This window comes from Stegostoma tigrinum, chromosome 11 (assembly GCF_030684315.1).
Source record: "Stegostoma tigrinum isolate sSteTig4 chromosome 11, sSteTig4.hap1, whole genome shotgun sequence".
NCBI lineage: Eukaryota > Metazoa > Chordata > Chondrichthyes > Orectolobiformes > Stegostomatidae > Stegostoma > Stegostoma tigrinum.
The window spans coordinates 23,287,135-23,312,540 of NC_081364.1; the positions used below are offsets into that span (position 1 = coordinate 23,287,135).

General features: G+C 38.4%; 1 long non-coding RNA gene across 1 annotated transcript; it reads right to left on the reverse strand.

The window, feature by feature from the left end:
• Nucleotides 1–1,121: 1,121 nt before the first annotated feature.
• LOC125460407 (uncharacterized) lies at nt 1,122–25,406 on the reverse strand. The gene is made up of 4 exons (XR_007249248.2): nt 25,289–25,406; nt 6,989–7,091; nt 6,553–6,674; nt 1,122–1,547 (listed from the first exon to the last, which is right to left on the reverse strand). It is a non-coding gene; the product is annotated as an uncharacterized LOC125460407 (long non-coding RNA).

Here is a 25,406-nt window from a genome sequence, read left to right on the forward strand (position 1 = left end):
TGTATAATATCTTTTATTTAGGGTGGACTTTTTTTAATGGAAAATCATTAAAACTAATTCACTATCAATAATTTTACAAGAAGCAAATGAAAATTGGAGCACCGCTTGGCTCTGAAGCCTTCACAGAAAGATATTCAAGTCTATTACTTATACTAAGTAATTGGTGTCATTTCCGAAACACATGCTGTTTTATTACAGCTATCCGTCTTCACCTATCACAGAGCTCCATTATTACCTGCTCTGCCTTGACTCTTACTTCTATATTCAGGTCAACATTTCAAAACAACTTGATGTGCTTATTCAGCCACTTGTATCTTTGGTGGGCTGAGATTCTCCATTTAGTTTCCAAGTTGCTGTTTCGCGGGTCATTTTTGGGGAAGGAAGGCTTAAATAATTAATTAATCTATCTCACAGAATATAAACTGCTTACCATAGATACTATTGCAAAAGTGTCAGTGCGGTTGGAAAAAAGTCCCTTTTGCGAGAAGGCCGGTCTTGCTGGGAAACCTATTTTCTTGCTAATAAAGTGGGCATTGAAGTGTGTTAATCTTGAGGGGTACAGAAAGAACTATCAAGAAGATAGTGTTAAACAACAGCATGTTGAAAGTCACTACTAGTTAAAAAAAATCAGTTCCACATGGGTTTCATACTGTAGTCTTGTTTAGAAATAGAATGTGCAAGGGAACGCAAATTATTATTTAATGAGGTCAATCAATGCAATACAGAAGCATATGATTAAAAATCTTGTAATCACCATTGTTTAAAGATATCTTTCCGAAACACAAAAGGCTTAAACTTAAAATCATTTACAGTTATGTAATACCAGCAACATCAAGTTCAATGGGTTCAAGCACGTACAGGCATCTTGTTTGTCTTTTAAATGGCACACTGTGAATTGGAGCTAGGAAGTGTTTCTATGTGTAGTACAAAGTACCGGCAATATGTAGGCCAAACCTGTTCTTCTTGCTAGATGAGCACAAGCCAAATTCTCTGCAATTGCCTTGTGGAATAAATCTAAAAGTTCCAGGTGATGAAAAGAAAATGAAATAGGCGGAATTCGTCGTTGATTTAAAATTAACATTTACTTATTTAAAATTGTTTATAGTACAATAGAATCATCTTTGAAATACATCTAGAACTACAGTGCTTTATTTGAATTGCCTTAGGAGAAAAAATACAATTTCATTTGATATGAAAGATGGCACTGTGCATTAAAGAAAATGCAATGACATGGAAGTTGGATAAATGATACAAAGCAAAGAGTACAGATTAACAGTTCATTTTCAAACTGAAGGACCGAAAACACTACTGTTCCTTAGAATTTGTGGTGGGACTATTGACATTATTTTTATGTGCATAGTAAATAAATATCTCTCCACTTAGGTGCAAGTGGAATAATATCAAAATATATAGGCTTTCATTTTATATAGGGTGGCTTTTATATACGGAAAATTATACAGGGTACAAAACATGGAGCATAGTCAACCGGCTTGTAAAGAAGGAACAAAAGCAAAGTCGCTGGAAAAGCTCAGGAGGCCTGGCAGCATCTGTGAAGAAAAAAATCAGAGTTGACATTTCAGGTCAAGTGACCCTTCCTCACAATTGATAGTGGCTGGGAAAACGTCAGTTTATATGCAGAAAATAGGGATGGGGTGGGTAGAGAGTAAACAATAAGATAGAGCCTAAAGAGAGAGAAGAACGGTTGGACAGACAAAGGAGTTGATAACAATCAGGCTGGGACGGTAAATAGCTGCTAAAGATTTAGTTTACAACCAGGTAAAGTCAATTGTGCCTCTGTTAGTAATTCTTTTGTTGTTTTGAAGCAAGGTTCAATGATACAAGTCAATTGTGCCTCAGTTAGTAACTCTTGTTGTTTTGAAGCAAGGTTCAATGATCAAGCTCCATACCAGGGCTTGAGAGAAAAAATCAAGGCTGAAATTCATAGATCTCATGGCACTATTTTGGAGAAATGCAAGGTAGTTCTACCCATTGCTCTAGTCAATTCATTTCTATAGATTAACACCACAAAACAAAATTTTGGTCTTTATCATGTTGTTGCTAATTGGAGCCTGTGATATGAAATCGGTTGCCATGTTTCCGGCATTGCAAAATACTTCAAAGGTATCTCAATGACAGTAAAGTGCTTGTAGGTGCCTAGTGGTCAAGAAGGGTGTTATATAAAGGCAACTTTTACCCTTTTTAATGAAGCGGTCAGATAACAGATTTAATTTTTGCAGAGAATCTAAAGTAATACATGTTAGGAAAAGGTTATAAGACAGGAAATGTGCACCAGAACTTTAAAAGGGGGAAGGGAAAATAGAGTCAGGGGTTCTGCTGATAAGACCTTAAAACTGTTTAAAAATAAATAAGTGTATCTTAGGATTTGGGAAGAAATCTTCTCAACCATCTACCATAACTTTGATAGAAAAATTGTCGAAATCCTTGAAAATTCATGAAAGTTCGAGAAAAATGATTTCAAATGCAGGATGGTAGAGTTAATGTGATAAAAGGAGAAAACATGTTTGTTCCACAAAGAAGATATTGTGCCCCATTTGGACAGAGGAGGGAGCTATCTTTAGGAAGAATGTCAAATCCCTTTAGAGATTCATAAGATGACATCAAGTATCAGAATTGTTTTGCAACAAATGGGGTTAAAATGACTTTGTTCAACAGAGTAAATAAAAAGTGGAGATCTGGTTGAAGTGTTCAAAACATTGGAAATTTTCAATTTGGTAAATTGGCGTAATATCATTTCCAACACAAACACAAATAAAAACAGAAATTGCTGGAAAAGCTCAGCAGGTCTGGCAGCATCTGTGGAGAGAAATCAGAGTTAACGTTTTGGGTTAAATGACCCTTCCTCAGAACTCAACCTGAAACGTTAACTCTGATTTGTCTCCACAGACACTGCCAGAACTGCTGAGCTTTTCCAGCAATTTTTGTTTTTGTTTCTGATTTACAGTATCTGCTGCTTTTTTTTGTTTTCATTTAATACTTTCCTATTGGACATAGGTCACTGAATTTAGCACGTTCACCAAATGTATAAAAGGAAAAGTTAGAAGCTTATATTTTTGTAGTACAGAAAAACAGAATTGATAAAAGCAGGATCTATAACAAAAAGGAAAATGGAAAAATATTTGATAAAATAAAAAAACATATTAATTGGTAGAAATGTAAGGAAATGGGACTAACTGGCTCACTGCTTTAGAGAGTTTGGTAAGTTGTGATGAGTCAAATGACTTCCTTCTGTAATGTATGACTTTACAGAGAAAGTAAAATTGTTTTACTAAAGTTGTACTTGATATACAAGTAGGAGACATGGTAACCAATTGTATACAAGCAACAAGTGGTAATGACCAAATAATATGTTTTTGTGATTTTTTTTAACTTTAAAAGTAAACTTTATTCATAAAAAAATGCATACATTGTCACTAAAGCAAACATTGGAGTTTGACTCTGGCCAAAAGACAAACATAAGGCATTTCTTAAATGTACAGGATTACATTTACATGTATTTGAGGCACCATGACGGTCCGACAACTGAATGTGCTTCTGTAATGTTAAACAGATTTATTACAAGTTAACTGTGCTGGGGATAACTCCCCAGTCTTTGCAATAATTCCAGGGGATCTCTGACTAAATCATTTCACATTTGTAACAACTGCAGGAATAGTGGGGCTTGATTTCCATTGCATTATCCTGGTGAGTTATGACAACTCTAAATTTACAAGTTTAAACCAATTGCTGTTGGAGATACTATCTTGAAATTACGCAACTTCTTTGCAACAGTCAGTATGTATGCTTTAAAGAGGCATTAGCAGGTTTATTTTAAGAGAGTTAAATTCCATTATAAAAGGGTGAATGAGATAATCTCAGTAAATAATTAAATATTGTAGTTCGTTAGGACTGCGCTCTACAATACCATGGAGCAAGCTCATGACTCTTTTCTGCACTGTCTCCTGGACATGAATGATTCCTTTGTGCATTGGTGATCAAAACTGAACTGACTACTCATTAGAAATCTTATTTATTGTCCCTCCATTCTATCATTGATTCACTTGCAAATTGCTCACATTAAATTAAAAGTGCTAAACACAACCCTCTTAACCATTCATGAATGTGAAATAAACTATCACAATGGTACAAAATGAATAAACCAGTTTTCTTAGGGAAAGTGATTTTTTTTGTGGCTGACAAGAACAGGTATGCATTTATTGTCCCTTCCTAGTTGTCCTGAATGCAATAAAATTCAATCACAAATGAAAGCAGAGAGTGAAACATAACAAAGTGTGGAGCTGGATGAACACAGCCGGCCAAGCAGCATCTTAGGAGCACAAAAGCTGACGTTTCAGGCCTAGACCCTTAAGCAGAGAGTGGGTCTCTTCCCTGTGGGGCAGATCAGATTTCCTTCAGAGCATGAAGAGCTATTTAGGATTTTCTGACAATCCACATTGTACTTCAATTGGGCCTAGCGAATTACTGTACGTTTCTAATGCACGTATCAGAACTTTAACAGTGCCTCACCCTTGAGAGTAGTTCTCTGTCACCCTTAAGTAACTTTAGTATAAGCTACTTTTGACATTACTATTGTAATGTATGTGAACGTGGCAACTAATACATAGACAGTTCCACCAACAGCAAATGACCAGGTAATCATTGTGGTCTTGGTTGAAAAAATGATTAGCAAGACAGTAAGAGAACTTGTGTTACTCCTGGCACAATAAGATCTTTTATGCCCACCAGAATGTGTAGGCAGGGCCTCTGAAAATGGTACCATAGATGCTGCAACATCTCTTCCATATTTTGCAGAAGTGCTGGCTTAGATTATGTACTGAAATATCAGAGCACTCAAAGGTGAGAGTACGAACACTCAGTAACAAACTGATGTTTATCTTGCTAAATAGGTAACAGCTCTCTATTCAATACCAGAGTTGTCTGCACAAAGTAAGTTTATTACTTTTCCAAGCTTTTAAACGTTCATACACATGCGTCTAGTTGGAGGTATTACACCCTACAGCACTTCTATATTTCACCATTTTTTTCTGTTCTCTTCTCATTCACAGTTGAAATTAAAAGCATTGATCCTCAGTTTGTCCTTTCCTGGCAACAGCTGCAGTTTGATTCCCAGTTAACCTGCAGACTCCTGCAACTTGAGTCCGGTTTTCAAGATACTCGGATTTGTTCCTCATGGATTATAACCCACTCTCAAGAAGTGATAGGACCATCATCTAATTTCAGGTTTGGCCATTTTTTTGTCACCAAAGTTGTAGGTGTCATCAAAATTTAAGATGAGTGTAATTTTTAAAATTGCTCGCATTTTCAATGGATCTGTGTAGTGTCCAGTGACAGGAGTTTCTTTCTTTCTATATAATGCAAGAATGTCCTCAAGTTCCTACCCATTGACATATGGTCTGGTAACTCATTGCAATGTTTAAATAGATCTGCAAAGGATATTCAGTATATTTTTCTGCCATGAGTCCATTGAAATTGATAGGGATAGTGATATAGGATCTTCACATTCACCAGAATATATTGGTAGTGCCTTACTTTAATGGCTGAATTGAAAAGAGATACCTCTAATGATGTAGCACTTCTGATAATCTTTTATCAGCATCTTTTCAACATTGCGCTGAAGTGCTGACCTAGATTTTGTGCTCAAGTCTGAGTTCAGCTTGAATCCACACCTTCAAATTTAGAGTTGAGAGCTGTGTACCAGACAAATCAATTGATGTTGGATTAAGTTAGTATTGCTATTGCTAAAGAGGAAACAATTCTGTCCTTTTACTCATTGTCGGCTTTCAATTCTACCATTGTCTAATCAAGATAAGTATATTATTTTTCACAGCTTTTAATTTTAACATGCATGTGAAACTTGATTGCTCTTCCTTATCTCTAAAAACAGATGTATATAAATTTGTTGTCTCACATGGAAGCAGTATTTCAGCAGGCATGTGAGGAGAGTTGATTATGATCCTAAGGATTCTATTTTCAGATTCTCAGACATAAAGGCACTGCTTCGAAACATTAAACTATGAAACAACTGCATTGCTGTTTTTGGCTCTCCTGCATTTTGTTACACTTTTGGAATTTTAAGATATTCAATCAATAGGGTCTGGTAATAGCTGAACACTTAATCCCTTCAAAAGAAGTCTTTTACCTCTGTGAGAAATTGCACATTAAAATTGATAGCAAAAAATATATTAAATCTTCAATTTGCACATATTTTTCAGAGTATGGAGTGAACTTCCTGAACAAGACTAAAACCAAGAGTTCCATAATCTTTTGGCCAAATTTAAACATTGTGGTTAGAAATGAAATCAGAGTGCATGGGTCATATAGCAATTTCAGTGAAAGTAAAACTCAGGGAGAAAGCTGTATTCAGTTAACTAATTGGGTTAAAATTGATTTTCTTCTTTGTCCCTGTGGCTGAAGAACACCTGCACATGCCCTGATCGCCAGTTAGTCTTTGGGCAGCTCTCTGCCAATCTTTGCAAAACACCTATTGGGCTCAGCTTTTCATCCAGCACTAGAGAACATATTCTCATCACTTACCCTTCTTTTATCCTGGCCTGTTGGCACATGATCCATTGGAAAGTGGGATGGAGGTACAAAATGCCAAGGATGTACTGCAGTGTATGCTCAATTACACTTCTGTACCTATCTCCACTGTGTATCTACCAAATTAAAACAACAAGAGATCAAACATTGTAAACCAATGCAATTGATGTAAAGAGTCACCATTTCACAGTGGGGAGGCATTGGCCTACTGGTATTATCACTGGACTGTTAATCCAGAGACCCCAATAATGTTCTGGGGACCTGACTTCGAATCCCACTACTGCTGATGGTAGAATTTGAATTCAATAAATATGTGGAATTAAGAATCTGGTGACAACCATAATCCATTGTTGATTGAATGACCGTTGCAAGGTGAAAAAACCCATCTGGTTCACTAATACTGTTTAGGGAAGGAAACTGCCATCCTTACCTGATCTGGACCACATATGTCTCCATCCCCACAGCGATGTGGTTAACTCTTAACAGCCCTCTGGGGGGCAATTAGAGATAGGCAAGAAATGCTGGCCTAGATTCTGTGAACGAATAAAAAAAGCTATGAGAGGTACTCTTTCTTCTGAGTCTTACTCTAGATTTAAATATGGATATGACTTTCATTCCATCACAACTTATTGCATAAATTTACATTATTATGGAGACCAGAAAGTTTTAAAAAGAGATACAAGTTTTCCTGTGACCAATGTAAAGCATTCATGCAAGAAGAATTCACATTTTCAGACTTTTACTGTGGTAAAGAAATTGAAATCCGCATTGACTGAAGATTATTTAGTAGGGACTGAATGAACTAATCTACAGGACAAAGTTAGTTTCTATTAAACTCTTAACATGAACAAAAACTTTTCATCATGTTTACAGTCATCCGTATGCATGGATGACTAATACTCCAACAACTCTCATGCAGCTTGACACCATCCAAGTCAAAGCGACCTTCTTGATTGGCACTATCCTGTCCACAAATATTCACTTTCTCTATACAGTATCATCAGTGTGTGCCATCTAGAAGTTTCATAACAGGAATTAAAGCTCCTTGGATTGTACCTTCCAAACCAACAACTACTGTCTAGAAGGATAAAGACATCAAATACATGGAAACACCACCATCTACAAGTGCTCCTCAAAGAGAGCCTATCCTCACATGGAAATAGATCGTTGTTTCTCTAATGTCATTGAATCAAAATCCTGAAACTCCCTCACTGAAGCCATTGTATATGTTTAAATATTGAATGGACTGTATTGCTTCAGGAAGACAATTCTCCACAACCTTCTTCAGTGAAATTAGAATGAGCAATAATTTCTGGCCTAGCTAGCAATGCCCACATCCCCTGTGTGCACTACACTGCCCAAGTGAAATCCTTCAGTTCCTTTTCAAACAAATTCTCTTTCAGTCAATCTTCTGTGCATATTGGAATAGATGTGCATTAGCAAGAGATCCACTCATGACTCTTTGGTGGTTAACTCTTGACAAACTTTATTTCCTCAAGAAGGGAGCTGACTATACTAACATTCTAAATTTCACATTTGGGATAGCAGCTCCTGTTGTTTGTCCTCCTTCTTAAAATCTCTCTGGCTGGCTGACTCTGAAGCTTGAAATTTATGAATTGGAAGGTGCCCAGAGTCATTTATGAATAGTGGGCAGCACCAGAATGCAGGATTCTCTCTCACATTCCTAGGTAGCAAGCTCGCATGCTATACTTCCAACTGGCCAACTCCATTGTAAGGCAAAGCATCTACTAGTCCCTTTCAATTTTCATGGAGTTGAGAGAGATTCTGTGAGACTACTTGGAAAACCATTAATAATTCTTTGAAAAAAAATCTGCTGTTCCTACAACCCTAAAGAAGTGTTAATAACAGAAGTTTGAAATACTTTAGATCTCTTAACCTTGTGCTGATAAATGCTGAGATTTTTAGAAAAAGAGGTCACGGAAGAGATAACATATTATAATCATACAAAGATGTCAATCAAGTGAAGTCAGCAATTATCTCCAGCTGGATAAAGAATCTCCCACGCCATAATCCTTTTATCATCTGAGCTGTCAGACAAGCATGCATAATGAGATTTGGATTCACAGTGCCGATATAAAAAGGCAACTCTATGGCAGGCAGATTGCAAATGGGTTAATAAGATCACAGAAGGACTGAGGAGATCACAAGTTGGGGGAGACTGTAGAAAGGTCACTAGTCAAGAGGAAATCAGGTCAGGGAATAACATCTTTAAATAACTTTTAGAAACATGTATTTACCTGTCGTCATCATACAACTAAAAGCAAAAGGATGCTCAGGTTTGGATTTTTGAAAACTAGTCTCTCATTCCCTTCCTATTCATTTTTGGGGGTTAAACCTCTCCCTGCATATTTTGGATTCAGATCGGCAATTGTTTCTGCTGTTAAAATTAACATACAATGGCTTGATGTGGAAATGTAATGCTCAGGGTCAGATGTTGACATTTACAACTTTTGAGATATTGCACCATTATAACTTTACATTATAAAATAGAATATTCCTTGTGCTCTTGACAAACAGTTGCACCATTGCATTTTGATGTTTGAAGTTTGACTTGTCTTTAATCAGTTTTAATGACTAACTGAACCAGGCTCTGACAATCTTTAAATCTGTGTCGAAACAGGGAGGTATACAATGACCCATTCAAGGCTGCATCAGCTAGTCAAAAGAACTTGATGCTTTTCTGATTGACTCCATAAATACGAAAAATATAAATCATAACAATGAAAATTCACAGGCCACAATCCTTGCAATTACACTGGAATATATCTGCTGGTGGCCCTCTACTCTGACCCTGTCAGATTTCACAAAGCAAATGGCAGGACCTCATTCCCACGCTGCTATAAATTCTTTGGTATCAGTTATCCAAGGACTGAGAGTTTTGCTCATTTTGGACAAAGGGCTAATATAGTAATATTTTCAAACTGTAAGGATACGTACCAGTTACCTGGTTTGTCTGGCTACATTCAGCTATTTATTATTTAAAATAATACTCATGTTGAAGTGTTTGTAGGGGATATTTGACAATGTATTCGTTACAAAGGTTCCCAAGTCACAAGTGATCCAGGAAATCTCAACTGTAACACGTCTAATGTCTAGCTCTGCTCAGGACTGCCCAATTTCATCTCAGTGTCCAAAAATCGGTCTAAGGAACTTCATTGCAGATGACAGAAAATTATCCAATATCAACATGGAATTGAACAATTTTCAGTAATGCTTGGGCCTAGAGACACAGACCTGAAATATTGGTGAGCATTGTCTTTCTCCATAACCAAATCTCATTAAAACCCTGTTCTTTACAGCAAATATCAATTCTTCATTTTTTATGATTTGGGCTGGAATAACCTCAAAACTGCAATAGTTTGGACTGCCTCAGAGATTGTCATGTCTTGGGAGTACAGTCTCCTCCAGGATTCCTGAGACTATTCTCAATTATCTTATTTCCAGCACAATCTCAGTTCTTTCACAGACAGTTAGCTTCTCACTGCATTCTATAAGTTGCAATCTTTAACATTTGCATCAAGAAAGTGAAGCTTGTGGGCTTCTTCACTCCACTCTCAGCTACATTGATCCATCAATGAACTGTTTTCTTTACTGTAACCTTTTTTGACAACATGGATTCCCTTATCCTCGGACTTCTCCATTACAGGAACTTGGGTAACTTAGGGAGAAGAATGGATGTTGGAAGTTCTAGGATTTAGATGCTTTAAAAGAAATAGGGAGGGTGGAAAAAGAGGTGGGGGATTGGCATTGCTAGTCAGAGCGAGTATAGCAGCTACTGAAAGGCAGGTCAAGAATGATATGTCTATGGAGTCAGTTTGGGTTGAGGTCAGGAACAAGAAAGGAGCAGGCACTTTGTTGGCGGTATTTTTACACATCCCTTAATAGTTGCAGAGAAGTAGGGGAGCAGATTGGGAGTCAGATACTGGAATGGTGCAGAAGTCACAGGGAGTAGTCATGGGTAACTTCAACTTTTCACATATTGATTGGAAACATTTTAGTTGTAATAGTTTAGATGGAGCAGATTTTGTCCAGTGCATTCAGGAAGGATTCCTGACACAGTATGTAGATAGACCAACACGAGGAGAGGCCACTTTGGATTTGATGCTTGGCAACGAACCGGGCCAAGTGTTAGGCCTGTTGGTAGGGGAGCATTTCGGCGGTAGCGATGATAACTCTGTTTCTTTCACGATAGCCATGGATAAGGATAGGTACATAATGCAGGGTAAGGTTTATAATTGGGGGAACGGTAATTACAATTCTGTTAGGCAAGAACTGGGTAACATAAATTGGGAACAGATGCTGTCAGGGAAAAGCACCACAGAAATGTGGAGATTGTTTAAGAAATGCATCCTGCGTGTGCTCGATATGTTTGCTCCTAGTAGGCAGAGAAGATGCGGTTGAGTGAGAGAGCCATGGTTCTCGAGAGAGGTCAAACAACTTGTAAACAGGAAGAAGGAGGTTCATGCAAGGTTTAGGAAAAGAGGAATGGAAAGGCCCTAGAGGGATACAAGTTACGCAGGAAGGAGCTAAAGAAAGGGCTTAGGAGAGCTATAAGGGGGCATGAGAAAACCTTGGCAGATAGGATCAAGGAAAACCCCAAGGCTTTTTACACATATGTGCAGAACAAGAGAATGGCCAGAGAAAGAGTTGGGCCAATCAAAGATTGTAAAGGGAATTTGTGTACAGATCCTAAAGAGATAGGAGAGGTCCTTAATGAATACTTTTCTTCAGTATTCACAACTGAGAGGGACCTAGTTGTAGAGGAGGACATTGAGGAACAGGTAGGTAGGCTAGAGGAGGTTGATTTTAGTAAGGGACATGCGCTAGGAATTCTGAGGAAGTTGAAGATAGATAAGTCCCTTAGGCCTGATGGGAATTATCCAAGGATTCTAATGGGAAGTGAGGGATGAGATCGCAGGGCCTTTGGCAATGATCTTTTCATCCTCACTGTCCACAGGTATAGTGCCTGAAGATTGGAAGAGGCAAACGTCATTCCCTTGTTCAAAAAAGGGAACAGGGATAATCCCAGAAATTACAGACCAGTTAGTCATACATCAGTGGTGGGAAAAGTATTGGAAAGGGCTCTGAGAGACAGGATTTATGATCACATGGAAAGGCACAGTTTGATTTGTGATAGTCAGCATGGATTTGTGAGGGGTCTCACAAATCTTATTGAATTCTTTGAAGAGGTGACCAAACACGTGGATGAAGGTAGAGCAATGGATGTGGTATACATGGGCTTAAGTAAAGCATTTGATAAGGTTCCCCATGGTAGGTTCATGCAGAAGGTAGGGAGGCATGGGATGGGGGAAATGTGGGAGATTGGATTCAGAATTGACTAACTCTTAGAAGATAAAGGCTGGTAGTGGATGGAAAATATTCAACATGGTGCTCAGTTCTGAGTGGTATACCACGAGGATCTGTTCTGGGTCCTCTTCTATTTGTGATTTTTGTAAATAATTTGGATGAAGGAGTGGAAACGTGGATTAGTAAGTTTGCGGACGATACAAAGGTGGGTCAAGTTGTGGACAGTGCGGAGGGCTGTTCTAGGTTACAAAGTGACATTGATAGGATGCAGAGCTGGGCTGAGAAGTGGCAGATGGAGTTTCGCCCTGAAAAGTGTGAGATGATTCATTTTGGAAGGACAAACTTGATAGCAGTATACTGGGTTAACAGAAAGATTCTTGGCAGTGTGAAGGAGCAGAGGGATCTTGGGGTTCATGTTCATAGTTCCCTGAAAGCTGCCACCCAGATGGATAGAGTTGTTAAGAAGGTGTATGGTGTGTGAGCTTTCATTAATAGAAGAATTGAGTTTAAGAGCTGTGAAGTTATGCTCCAGCTATACAAAACTTTGGTTCGGCCACATCTGAAGCACTATGTCCAGTTCTGGTCACCTCATTACAGGAAAGATGTGCAAGGGTTGGAAAAGGTGCAGAGGAGATTTACCAGGATGTTACCTGGAATGGAGGGAAGGTCTTATGAGGAAAGATTGAGAGAGCTAGGGTTTTTCTCTTCAGAACGACGAAGGATGAGAGGTGACTTGATAGAGTTGTACAAAATGATCAGAGGTACAGATAGAGTAGACAGCCAGAGACTTTTTCCTCGGGTGGAGGTAACTTTTATAAGCGGACATAGTTTTAAAGTGAAAGGAGGTAGATATTGGGGAGACGTTAGAGGTAGATTCTTTACTCAAAGAGTGGTAGGAGCATGGAATGCATTGCTGGAGAGGGTAGTGAAGTTGGCCTGATTAGGGGCACTTAAGCGGCTATTAGATAGGCATATGGATGATAGTATAAGGTAGGGGTGGAAGTTAGATAGACCTTAGGTTTCAGGTAAAAGTTCAGCACAACATCATGGGCCAAAGGTCCTGTACTGTGCTGTACTGTTCTATGTTCTATGTTCTCTTGTCTTAACTGTACAGAGTTTGCTTACAATAGGAATTGAGCTGCAAGTCACTTCTGCTTCAACACTCTCCCAATTCCAAACTATGACGAACTTTACTCAGCAAAGACATGTTCAGGTAAACTGTTCTACATATCTTTGCAACAAGGAAGCTTGCTCCAGACTATCCTTCCCCTAACCTTTGGCTTACCAAAGGTTTTTAAGTTAATTTAAGTTTAACCCTTTCTGGATTGCCAGCTTTGCAGACACATACCTTCAGCTAAATGGGCCAGTGCTGATTTTATAGCTCATCTCTTGTATTCTGATTCCGTTGTTCAAATATGGGTAAACTTTTGAACTGCCATTTCTTTTAGAAATTCTCTCATCCTACACCCCAGTATTTAATTACCTTAACTTGCTATCTGTTAGCCTCTTACAGCATCGTTACCTAAACCTTTCAATTGCACTAGACTTAAGAGTGCTTCAATTGCATGTATCTCATTTTATGTTGTTAAATGTTAATTCAAGAAACTACGAGTTATGCACTAAAACATGTGAAACATGAACAAGAGATTTGAAACACGTCATAATTTGACCTTGCCCTACAGTAAAGGCTAACCTCTCTAGTCCAGAACTCTGTTGTCCAAAAACCCCAGTTGTCTGGAAATGTTTTTGAGCTGATGCAGACATACTAGGACTTGCCAGTCAACACTTCAGCATCATTTTAGTAAATACATTAGGGAGCAAACACATGGAGAATACAAAATTGAGATAATAAAACAATTTTTATGACTGCTCCAGAATATCTTATCACTCTTTCATGTTTCAGATAAACATTTACATCAACAGTGTTTTGTGGTTCTGATGTTATTCTACAATTAAGAAAATATTGACATTCATAAATGATTGGATCTCATGAATTCTGGACTGAAGAACACACAGTGTAGAAATACAAGCAACAGTCTCCTATAGTCCAACAGCCTGAAACAGTGTAAACTTAAATCTTATTTATTCTCAACCAGATGGATTAAAAAGCCAAAGAAAACCTATTTAAAGGCTTCATTGAAACTTAAAAGATTCATAAGTTTACAGAAAATGTTTAAAAATGTTTAATAAGGCTAACCTAAATCTTATAATTATTGAAAAACCAAAGAACTGTGGATGTTGGAAATCAGAAACAAAAACAGAAATAGCAGGAGAAACTCAGCAGGACTGGCAGCATCTGTGGAAAGAAACACAGAAACATGGAAAGTAAGTGCAGGAATAGGTCATTTAGCCCTTCAAGCTGCAGTATCACTCAATACAATCATGGATGATCATGCAATTTCAGTATCCCATTGCTGCCCTCTCCCCAGGCCTCTTGTTCCCGTTAGCCACAAGGGCCACATCAAGCTCCCTCTTGAATATATCTGATGAACTGGCCCCAACAGCTTCCTGTGGGAGAAAATTTCACAGGTTCACAACTCTCTGAATGAAGAAATTCTTCCTCATCTCAGTCCTGAATGGCTTACCCCTTATTCTTAGACTGTGACCCCTTGTTCTGGACTTCTCCAACATTGGGAACATTCCTCCTACATCTGGCCTGTCTAATCCTATCAAGATATTATATGGTTCTATGAAAACCCTCCTCATTCTTCTAAATTCCAGTGAATACAAGTACAGTCAATCCAGTCTTTCTTCAGTCTTTGTCAGTCCTGTCATCCCAGGAATCAGTCTGGTGAACCTTCGCTGGACTCCCTCAATAACAAGAATGTCCTTCCTCAGACTAGGAGATTAAAACTGCACACAATACTCAAGGTGTGGTCTCACCAAGACCCTGTATAACAGCAGCAAACCATGCTTCCTCCAATACTCAAATCTTCTCATTATGAAGGAGAGCATGCCTTTAGAAGGTAGATTTAACATGTTAAGTCCCATGACTCTTCGTCACAATGGCTTTAATGAAGAGTTTCTAGTCTCAAAACATTAGCCGGGCTTTCTGTCTGCAATTGCTGACAGACTTGCTGAGGTTTTCCAGAAACTTCTGTTTTTGTTCCCTATAATTAAGATCCACGTCAACATGCAAGCGCTTTTCACATTTCTTTAAGTCTCGGTTTGGCAGTAAGATGGAACCTAAATTGTTGTAGTGAGTAAAGTCCTTAACAATGTCGAAAATCAGATTTTAAAAGAAATCTATTTTCCTAATCAACCCATTCAGGCAGGTTATTACATACCTCCAGACCAGGTGGGGCTTGAACCGAGGCCTCCTAGCCCAGGAGTAAGGGCACTACGCCACACCACAAGAGCCCCTGAAAAACTGATGAAATATAGCAAACAACAGATTGAATTCAGTTGTTGGTAAGTACCCCTGGTTAAAGTTCAGATGGGAATCTACCTGTATCCTCGGATTTCCTCATCTGAAAATTATCAGTCTCACCCTTGAACTTCATTTGGTCTCTGCCAACCATATTTCTACTCCTGTTTACAATATGGGAATGATCAACTGTGGCAAAATACAATTGAAATGCTGCATATATTTTCCAAGATTTCATATTGTATAATGAGTATCACAATGTACATGTCACCCCATAAATTATTGCTGAATCTCTTGGGAACTTTTATCATCTTGTTTGGTGCTTTGAGCCCATCTGATGTTACCACTAAACAAATCAGATCCCAGAATGAAATCTAGCTTGATAAATCAAGTTCTGTGATTTTTTTTATATTTAATATAGTGGTCTTCACTGAAACATAAGTATGCCAGACTGCATATTTGGTTTTAATAATAAAATAGAAGTTTAAATAAAAATAAAATAAAATCTATTTACAAGCAACATAGGATGAAAGATTTTAAAACTTATGGCAAAACTGAATTTAGTCTATCTCCACTATCATCACTTTACATCTAGCCAAAACTTCAGCTAAATTTTCCTTCACTACCAAATCTATCTATCTGAATTAATTGTGTCTTCTCAGTTCCAGGCCTGAATTGTGAAGCTTGTTTCTTTGGCTCACACAGCTGAGAACTTATGCAGCCTCAGTCCTTTAATAAAACTGTAGAGTTCCAAATAAACATCTTGGTCTAAAAACTTTCACAAACTATGACAGTTACATTGAGGAAACATATTCCCTTAACCACTCTGAACAATCTGCATTTTTTAAGGAAAAATTATTCTTGCATCTTACACCTTTTCCAACTGAATTTTATCTGTTTGTTTTAATTTTTCTTCCCAGCTTCTGTTAAACTAATCACTCTTTTTATTTTCTCCCATTTTCAAACCCCATAATGTAACAAAGCTTCCAATAACACTTTAAGGACCTTTTAGTCATCTGCTTTCTGTTAAATGTAGTTTACAGTTTTGCTTGTGTAAAAACTGACATTTTGGATTATTAGACACCTTCATAATAAATAGACCAACGTCAATATTCTACTAGTTTCAAACCCCAGCTCTGAAAAAGTGTAATATATAAATGACATACCTTTCATTACATTACATTTTTAACATTGTTATTCTTGATCATTTTCATCTAAGACCCCAACAGTCGCCTGACCTTTCAAATTAATTGTAACTTCTATTATACATTAAGTTAAATCTGCCTGATTTTGTGCAGCAGAACATAAAATAAAATCCTTTAATTATTGTCTACAGTATTCTCTGTAAGTTAATTTCCTTTATCATGCTTTTTAACATTCTGCTGTCATGCAACAATTTGACTTTCATCTTATTACTTCTGTAAAGTCACAAATATGTCCCTCGAGGTGTCAATGACTCTTTCGTACCACTATTTTGGATGCCGTCGATCTTTGGATCTCGTCTACAGTGTGATCACAAGCTGACACTGTACAATTAATGGATAGTCGCCATCTTAATACTGCTGGGGCAAATGTAACTGTATTGGGAGAATATTCGGAACAACAATATCGTTTGTAATCTTAACATTCCACACATGGGGGATGATAACAGATTTCAGAAGTTCTCAGAAGCTGTCACGCAATCTTTTCCAGCTGTGGTCTCAGTAGATAGTGTTGATGAACCATGGAAGTGTTGCAGTCAAATCATCTGTTTTATTCATTCATGAAATATGGGCGTTGCTGGCTGAGCCAATTATTTCCTTTCTCTAATTACTCTTGAAAGTGTGCCTTTTTGAACTGTAGCTGACCAGAATGTAGGAAGACCCACAATACTGTTGATGAAGGAGTTCCAGGATTTTGACCCAACAACACCAATGGAACAGCAATATATTTCCAAGTCAACATGGTGCGTTGTTTGGAGGGTAACCTGCAGGAGGTGGTGCTCCCATGTACCTGTTGCCCTTGTCTTTTCAGAAGGGAGTGGTTGGAGGTTTGAAAGTGCTGTGTAAAGCCTGAGTGAATTTCTGTAATGCATGTTGTAGATAGCATACACAGCTGCTACTGAGTGTTGGTGGTGGAGGGACGGAATGTTTGTGGATGTACTATCAATCAAGCAAGCTGTTCTGTCCTAGATAGTGTCAGGTTTGTTGAGTGTTGTTGGACCTGCACTCATCCACGTATATTTCATCACACTCCTGAATTGTACCTTGTCAATAGTGGGCAGGCTTTCAAGAACCAAGAAGCGAGTTTCTCATGGCAGGACACTTAGGCTATGACCTGCTTCACTGGTTACTAGAGAAAATCAGCTGTCTTCCTAAGCCCCTGCAACAAATACATCAGCAGCATGCATCCCACATCAAGGCAAGGGACAACTCATTGCCTTTCCAGAATCAGTTTAGCCAGCCTAAAAGGAAGAACATTAGACCATCTCACCAAAGGCCAGATGTTGCCCTATCATTTTTATAGATCGAAGGATGCCAATCAGCCTCAACAAGCAACTAGAAACCTGAAAACAAGAGAAACTCATGATCTTGGCATCTCAGTATTTGTAATATGTGAAATGTTGACATTTTAATGTGGCAGGCAGATGGTAACAGCCAGTAGAAGTACATATCCATTGTTCACTAGGTGGGAAAGATGCAAAATGTGTTACGCTGCTTCGACCAGAGTCTTGACTTTCCTCCCCCCACAAATATGGCTGCTGTCATTCTGTCATTATTTGTAAGACCTGTAAGAGGTAAAGTTATGTTCCACCTTCTGGAATCCAACTCAGCCCTAGACCTCCCAAGACAGTCTCTGCGTATTTTGGGATATTGACCTGTTGCTGCTGTGGTGTTAGGCTGGAGAGGAAGAAATACACCAACTGCACTTTTCTCAAGTATGAAACAGCAACTTTGCGTGCAGCAGAAATCTGCATTCATAATATTAGTCAGGATAACCAAGGCAACCCCTCCTTTTTATCCTCGAATACTATCTTGAAATATTTTATGTCTCCCTGAGAGTACAAACAGCTAGGCTTTGTTTGACTACTTCATTTGTAAGATAGCATTAGTCAACGTAACAATGCATTAAGAGGTGCCTGCAGTTAACGAACACATTAATCGACTAGCGACAACAGCTGGGGCTATTTTGTGGAACCACTTTATGACTGAACAATTAAACTCTATTCACAAAGTTTCTTGTCTTCTGTTTCACTGATTGGCTTAGATCTAAGTTGACAGTACATTTGACGGTGGAGCACTTACTCAGGACAAGACTGAATGTTAGCCTAGATATTGCGCTTAAATGTTTGGAGGCTCTCTCTTGACATCACAACATTCCAACCCACCATTGAGAATGCTATCATCTGAGACATATGGACAGTTGAGCAGGCAAATTCTTTACTAATCCTGATTGATTGCTACAATATTAAACTAGAAATTTGTGGAACGCAGTCACATAAACTAAGATTTAGGTACAAAGAGCATTGCTAAATCTCTGCTTCAGTGTTAGTAACTTGGTAATTTGCAAATATTTCTTATCATATTACTGTCTGAAGTGCTGATATCATATTTCTATTTTACATTATTGACCATTTCACTTATCTGAATTATATTCTCATTTGACATCTGACATGTATCTAAATTGATAATTTATGCTTAGTACCAGAATGCCATTCATATAAAATACCATATTGATTTATTAACTGAGAAATCTATGTAATTATTTTATGATTTTACATTGTTAACTTAAAAAGATAATGATGGTTAAGCCTTTTGATCTGTACATAATGTTCGCTCTCTGCACCTTCTATTTACGTATAGGGCTTTCAGACCCGTGTTGAGTGCTGATCTTTCCAGCAGCTGTATCTTCTGTCTAGTGATAAACCTGGATGATAGCCAGCAGATTCCTACAAGATACTGTTTCCTCATATCAAATTTCAACTAAGTCCTCATTCAGCCCTACCTCATCAGAAGTCCAAATCAATCACCTTGGCCTAACAATTAGCGCAACTTTTCATGGTCCCTCTGAGAAATGTTATCATAAGCCTTTTGCTTAACAAGAAGCTTTAAATTGTAGATCGCTACAGCTATGTTTCAAGATTGTCTCAAACTATTCCAACTACACACGAGCTTAAAATTTCTTGTTGGCTGTTCATCCAGCCCTTCTGGTAACTCGTGTAAGATTCTTAATTCAGAAGAAACTCAGAAATACAAGAAACATGTGATGCATAGAACGTGAACATTGCTGAAAAATGATTCAGGCTGCTGAAGCTTTTTGTCTTGCACTCTTCAGAACAAAAGCAAGAATTTTTTACAACAATGGCCACAGTTCAAACTAGAGGAGAGAAGGGTGCTAAAGCAGAGTTAATGTTTCGAGTCTGTTGATTCTTCATCGTGCAACCTCTCAAAGTCCTCAGGTACTTAAAAAAGGGTGCAAAACCTGAAATGTTTTCCTCTTATTTGGAGAGAACAGGTCCCTGTATCCGTAGAGGAGTGGCGTAGTAATGTTCCAGGATTACCAATCTAGAGGCTAAGGCACAATAGATGCTGGAAATACATTAATAAATCTGAAGTTAAACGATCGTCTTAGCCACACTGACCAAAATTATCCAAATATATGAACATTTGAATGTACATACTATCGTGATTGTAATGCAGTCAGCTAGATGGACCTCATAGAATGTGAGTTCTGTGACTGTGGCTGTTAACTTGGTCCAATCAGGGTGCCCTGGTTGACAGATGTAAACAGGAGTGTCAGGGATTCTGTTCACCCTGAGAGCTGGCTCAGTGCCAAGTACTATACATGTGTAAATAAAGGATACCAGTCTCTGTGGAGTTATTTCACCTACTAAACTACAAATTAGGACATTGGTTGTCATTGGGGTCTCTTAAACTCTCTTTACCATTTCATAGGGTCATAGCTGATATGGTTGTGGATTTTCAAATTCCACATTCCAACCTACCCCTGATAACCTTTGATTCCCTTGCCTAATAAGAATCTAATTCTACCTTAAAATATTCAATTAACTCCCTTCTGCAATCTTCTGAGGCAGAGTTCAGAAGGAACTCTTAGAGAAAACAACATTCTCCTCACCTCAGTCTTAAGAGGGAAGTCTTTAAGGTTAAATTTTTAAGTGCCCTTAGCTCTGGATATGCCCAAATGGGAAACATCCTTCCATATCCACCTATTCAAGAGCTTTTAGGATCTTATGAACTTTGATCAATTACCCCTCACTCTTTTAAACTCAATGGAAGCAAGCTCAGTCTCTCTAACCTATGGTCATAACACTCTCACTCAAGCTATCAGTCTAATAAGCCTCCTCTAAGCAACCTCCATTTTATTTGCATCTTTCCATAAATAAGAAGGCCAAAACTGCACCTGGTATTTGAGATGTGGTGTCAACAGGCCCTTTATAACTGGAACATAACATCTTTACTTTTATGATCAATTCCTCTTGTCAAAAAAGGCAACATCCTCTATGCCTTCTCAATTGTTTGTGACACTTGCATACTAATGTTTTGTCCCTCATGCATTAGAGCACAGAGATCTCTTTGAGCCTTAAAATTCTACTGCCATTCCCTTGTTAAGTAATGCTCCGCCTTTTTATTGTTCCTGCCAACGTGAACAACTTGACATTTTCTCACATTATATTTCATCTGCCAGATTTTTGCTTAAACTCAGAGAGTCACACAGCATGGAAACAGACCCTACAGTCTAACCAGTCCATGCCATCCATGTTCCCAAACTGAACTAGTCCCACTTGCCTGCATTCGGCCTATATCCCTTATAGCCTTTCTTATTCATGTACTTATCCGAATGTCTTTTAAATGTTGTAACTGTACCCGCGTCCATCAGTTCCTCTAGAAGTTCATTCTACACGCGACCACTCTATATGTAAAAAAAGTTGCCCCTCATGTCCTTTTTAAGGCTTTGTCCTCTCAGTTTAAAAATATGTCCCCTAATTTTGAATCTCCCCCCACCCTAGGGAAAAGACCCTTTTCATTCATATGTGTCCCTCATGATTTTATAAACCTCTATAAGGTTTCCCAACAACCTCTTATGCTCCAGTGAAAAAAGTCTGAGCCTAGCCAGCCTACATTTATAACTCAAACCCTCTAAAAAACAACCCTCCACCACCACCCTTTGTTTCCTTCCATCAAACCAATTTTATATCCAATTGGCAAGCTCACTCTGAATCTGATGTGATCTATCTCTACTAATTAGTCCACTGTGCCTTGTCAAATGCTTTACTAAAGTCCAAATAAACATTGTCTACTGTTCTGCCCTTATCAATCCTTGTGGTTACATTCTCAAAAAACTGAATCAGGTTTGAGAGACACAATTTCCCATGCACAAAACCATTCTGACTGTCCCGAATCAGTCTTTGCCTCTCCAAATGCATGTGAATCCTATCTTTCAGAATCACCTCCAAAAACTTACCCCTGGCTGATATCAGACTCACAGGTCTATAGATCCCAGGCTGCTCTTTATTCAGCCTTTCCAAGGCGGCCTTCAAAATACACAATGCTACAGAATCGCTGAGCAGAAATTGATTGCCAAGTTCCATTCCCATGAAGATAGTCTCAACCATGATCTTGGATCCATGTCGTGCTACATGTGACCCCACCATACTGTTCTGTATCTTAGTATCTTCCTTACTGTCCTGTTTTGACACCATCGCTTCGATAATTTATTATGTTTTCTCTACGTTCATTAGTTTGTACAGTTTGGGATTACTTGTTACTTTGGTTAGGCCCTCAGCATGCGACTCTTATAGCTACTATCTTATTCCATCCATTTAGTTTGTTTCCAGCACAGCCTTGTTATTAATTTTTTGTAATTATCTCTCTGCTTCAGTTAAATGGATTATAAGTCATCCCTTCAATGTTACTCAGCCATCAACACTATACTGACACCGTCTGACACTTTTGATTGCCTGCAGAGACTTATTATTCAGCCTGTCAACACTCTACTCACACCATTTGCATGGTATTTTGATCTCTGCCTGTAAATTATGTGCCTGTGTGCCCCTCTTCACTTCACCTGATGAAGGAGCAGTGCTTCAAAAGCTTGTAATTTCAAACGAACCTGTTGGACTATAACCTGTTGTCATGTGACTTCTAGCCTTGTCCTTCCCAGTCCAGCATGGGCATCTCCACATCAATGCTGATCTTCTTAATGTTGATCTGGTCTAGCACACATCCTGTGTGACGTAACCTGTACGCCTCACTCTGTCCAAGTTTTTTGTTCACCCTATAATCTATGTGTCCTCACCTCACTTAATATGAACCGCCTGTATTGCTCGCAAAGAAAGATTTTCACTGTACTTAGGTACGTGTGACAATAAATCAAATAAAATCTTAGTGGATTCAACTCACATCTTGCTCCAAAAGTCTTCCATGTTGGACACCACACACCAACATCTCAAGAACTCTTGTGGGTACCACCCACACACACCCAAGGTCTATAGACATTGTCATCCAACTTGTGTCAGCCTCGATAAACCCACACAGTAAATCTCCAAGATAATGGGAACTGCAGATTCTGGAGAATCCAAGATAACAAAGTGTGAAGCTGGATGAACACAGCAGGCCAAGCAGCATCTCAGGAGCACAAAAGCTGATGTTTCGGGCCTAGACCCTTCATCAGAGAGATGAATGTTTATGAACATCAATGCTACACCTCACACTGCACCAGCAGCTATCATTGTAATGCTGTGGCAAGGATATGTTATGTCAGGGAGACACACCCAACTCATGGACTGCACCAGACTGCATCTCCAGGCTTTATCCTTGCTGTCATAGTACTCACTCACTCTGACCCTGCCTGGAGGCTCGTAACATCCCTGCCATGCATCAGCTTATCTTGTGTGATTTGCCTCCTCAGCCAGAGATACCAAGGCCATATTATTACGAAATAAAAACCAAAAGGATTGCAGATGCTGTTAATCAGAAACAACAACAAAGTTGCTGGAAAAGCTCAGCAGGTCTGGCAGTATCTGTGAAGGGAAAAACAGAGTTAACATTTTGGGTCCGGTGACCCTTGAGTTCTGAGGAAGGGTCACCAGACCCGAAACGTTAACTCTGTTTTTCCCTTCACAAATGCTGCCAGACCTGCTGAGCTTTTCCAGCAACTTTGTTGTTGTTCCCATACTATTACTGTCTTGCCATGCCATGTTGCACAGACACAAAGCTAGGAAGCTTGTTTTGGTTGTCAACAGGTCTCAGTTATGTCAAGGTCTGATAACCTTTGCTCAAAACATCATGAAACATTAAGTCAAAGGCGGCATCCAATTGCAGTCCTGGTTCTGCTTGAGGCATTCAGAGTCAGGATCACCTGTTGGTAAGGAGTGAAAAGTTGAACGAATGGCAGCAAACTGTCCATTTTCTGTCCTATTCTGATCTATTTTGCTCATGGACTGAGAGAGAGGCAGATATCATCAATAATAAAAGTGAGTGGCACAACTATTACTGGTGGTGAAAGTAGGGAGGACTCCTAAGTGAATAGTTAGGCCAAGCAGGGGGTGTACAGGATGAGCAGTGTCGCAGATTGGAGTTTTTTTTGAGAAAGGAGAAATGGTTGAGTGGTAACATGTATTTCTCAAAACAATTCAGCTTTCTATGAGGCCTTTACTTCTGTGTGGTCCTGTGTGCCTTCAGACCAGGCTTTGGAAAGTGAAGTGTACATCCTGAAGGGCAGAATAAAGCCAGGGTTGAAAGACTGACAGCGAAAAGAAAAGATGTGAAATTCTGATCGCTCTAAGGACTGTATCCAGTTTTACCATTATACCTCTGGGGATTTTATCTCTGTTAACTATGTGGAAAAGCATCATAAACTTTTACTTTAAAAATAAATTCACAATGTCATTACGTGCAATCTGCAGTGAAAAAAATTTACTGATATTTGTAGTATTTTGAACAGGCATTTAAAAAAAAGACAGATTTGGTATTGAAATACATTTGAATGATTACCACCTTGGAAAGTCTATTTTCTACAATCTGATCAAGTAAAATTGCCTAGGCATGAAGTCTCTACAGAGAAGACGCTTATCACACATAGGTAGGAAACTTTTTTTTAAAATAATCTACCGGAAGGGCAAAACTTGCAATTATATCACTACATTCAGAACCCCAAGATGTCCCAATGCGCTCTACAACCAATTAAGTACATTTTTAAAATGCAGTTACTGTTGTAATAAGCACTGAGGACGATTGCAGAAAATAAGCTTTTTCAAAAAGTGAAGTGATACTGATCAGATTAATTGTTTTTTTAGGGATGTTGTTTAAGGGATACATATTGGTCAGGATCCCATGGAGAGCTGTGTTCTCCTCTTTGGAACTGTAAAATGATATCTTTCACCTCAAACCAAGTGGACAGATAGGACCTCAGTCGAACACATGATCTGAAAGAGTTGAATATCTTATTTTCATAAAGGAAGCAGCATTGTATTGATTTGTCAAGATACATTATGTAGTTGTAAAGGCTTCCTTTGACTCTACAGAAATGTATTAAATGTGTTCTAACAGATTTACAATTTCATTCAAATTACCAAACGAAAGTAACCTTCACACAAAAGTTTACAATGTTGCTACACACTGCATTTGGAAGACTGCTTGCTAACGTGGTACAATTAATGAAAATTAAACTCAAGGAAATGTTTACAAAAAATTGGTATTAGTAACAAGGGAGAAATACATGGAATCTGATAAAGGGGTCCATTTCTGTGAAAACAATGTAACAGCAGATACCTTATCATGAACAATGTGGCAACCTAAAAGTTAGTTTTAAAATCTAATCTCCAGCTCACTGGAGAGAATAATGTGGTTTAAAAACTTCTTCAAATAAATTATCTTCATACAGAAGTCACAACTTGCTACAGGTTTTTCTCCGCAATTTGCATGAGCTAACTCAACTAGCCACTGATTTGAGGATGTCTAATGTGAATAACGTGAAAGAAACTTACAAGGTGATTTTAGCAACAACTTAAATTTCAGTTTGTGTTATTATACTCACCCAGTGTGGGTACCAATGAAAGTAAAACAAAACAAATGTTGTCAGTGGGAATAAAAATCCTTTCCTTCTAGAATTCAGTGTCTGGTTTCTCCTTTCTAGGAGAATGATTCAAAGTCCT